Here is a 2,115-nt window from a genome sequence, read left to right on the forward strand (position 1 = left end):
TGACATCCCGTGGTAACTAGGATTTACACAAGCTTCAGTCTGGATCCAGAACACCTGAGAAGAGATGATGCCAACCCCTCAGAGGACCTCAGATGATGCCAACCCTGAAACAACATACAGAACTACCACATTTTGCTATAAGTTTGATTGCATCATATAATAATTGCTGTTAATAGTGTTCATCGTCTGTTTGATTACGTCTTTAATTTATTTTTCCATACATTTCTGCCATATGTACATTGACTGACAGTCACCACTGATAAGCTACCACTAAATATTGTAGAAACTTAATTTGCTGTAAAGTTGCTTTGCAATGATTTGTATCGTGAAAAGCGCTGTACAAATACACTTGAATTGAATTGAATTGAATTTTGCTCCCCATGTGCTCCCTGTGACCCAGTTTCTCCCTCATGTGCCCTTATTTGTTCGTTCCTGTTCCTGTCCTCGTTGTCCCCTGTTGGACATTTGTCCAATTAATGCCAATATTTGTATGTATCATCTAGAGACCCTGGTGACAAAAAGTTGACACAGGACCTAAGATGAAGAAAATCATTACAAATACAAAAGGGCATAAAATTCATTATAGTTTCACAAAGTTTGATACAGGCAAAACCAATCTAAGTCTAATCAGTTTTCAAAGAAATCTGTGATCTCCAAAATACCTTCATATTTATATATCCTAAATTCAGAAAACATTTGTCAAGTTGTCAGACATGACTGCATATATTGCTGTCCAGTTAAAATGAAGATACAATATTATTTGTCTATTGTAATATTGTACATAAAATAATAGTTCCATAGAAAGACTTGTATTACTTTTTAAAAGAGACATGGCCATTGTAACATATCCTCTACACAAGGCGTTTGTGCTTGGACCACGATGATCACTGCTTTTCTAATTCTTTTAAACTCTATTTAAAATTTGAAAACCTTTTGTCATGTGGTCCAACTGGGAGAAAAACAGGAAATGACATCATAGCGAAGACCCCTGTAGGGCCAGCATGACTGTGTGTCAAGGTCAATAAGACTTTTAAAATATCAGATAATTGGATCTTGCAAGGTTATTTCTGGATGTAAACTGTCATGTGGTGTGACTCCTCAAAACTTAACAATATTAATTAATTAATAATTCATGAAATTTGATATTTACCTTGAAAAATAAATTTTAAAACTTCTACACATCCGATGGAGAATATGCTCACACACACACGCACACACAAATGAAATGGTTAAACTATAATATTAATACTCATGCATGCTAACACACACACACACACATTTTGTTGCAGGTATGGGTATTTGAAATAAATGATAGGTAACAAAATGCTTACTGCAAGTCTTCTCTTTTTAACAATTTATTTAGAATTTTTAGTCTTCACTATAATAATGTGGCATAAATATAAAAACTGATGTCTGTATAAATGAAGTGGTAAACTATGAAAAAAATATGACTTTAAATATAATAATAATGTCTAAATGTAAATCTTGAGAAAAGAGTGTTAGAGAGCAGAATGAGTCAATTAAGTGATCATCTTCTGCCATCTAGTGGTTATAATTGCACTTTCAGGGAATTTAACAGAAATGCAGCGTTTTTACCTTTATAATTGTTAGAGTGCCAGTTTTTGCCCAATCGTCATACAATTTTCTTGTTTAGAATAATATGAGTTGACAGAGTTTTGTGAAGTTTTCTTTTAGGATTTATACATTTTTGGGTACACTAGATCAAGACCATATTTTTAAATGACCCTGTTATAGCTGTCCAAATGCGAAGGTTCAACATTTTTAATTATTGAAATAGAGAATTGTACTGATTTTATTGATTTTCAGTTAAAAACCTAGGACCAGTTTGCAAAAGTTTTTTTTTTTTTCTTTTTTAAATCTCAAATATTTAAAGAACAGTTTGATTGACAGCAGTGCTCCTAGAGGCAAAGTTGTTCAGAATGATGAGATCTATATGATAAGAAGATCAAGTGTATGTGTGAAATGTTGTGTAATATATTAACATTTTCTGCAATTTCAGGTCATTTATTATAGAAATATTGTTTTAAAACCTTTTTAGCTGTTATAGCGCCACCTATGGTCCATTTTCCATAAAACTTTACATGCTTGTTTAGA

The sequence above is a fragment of the Sinocyclocheilus anshuiensis genome, unplaced genomic scaffold, assembly GCF_001515605.1.
Source record: "Sinocyclocheilus anshuiensis isolate Anshui unplaced genomic scaffold, SAMN03320099.WGS_v1.1 scaffold205, whole genome shotgun sequence".
Lineage (NCBI taxonomy): Eukaryota > Metazoa > Chordata > Actinopteri > Cypriniformes > Cyprinidae > Sinocyclocheilus > Sinocyclocheilus anshuiensis.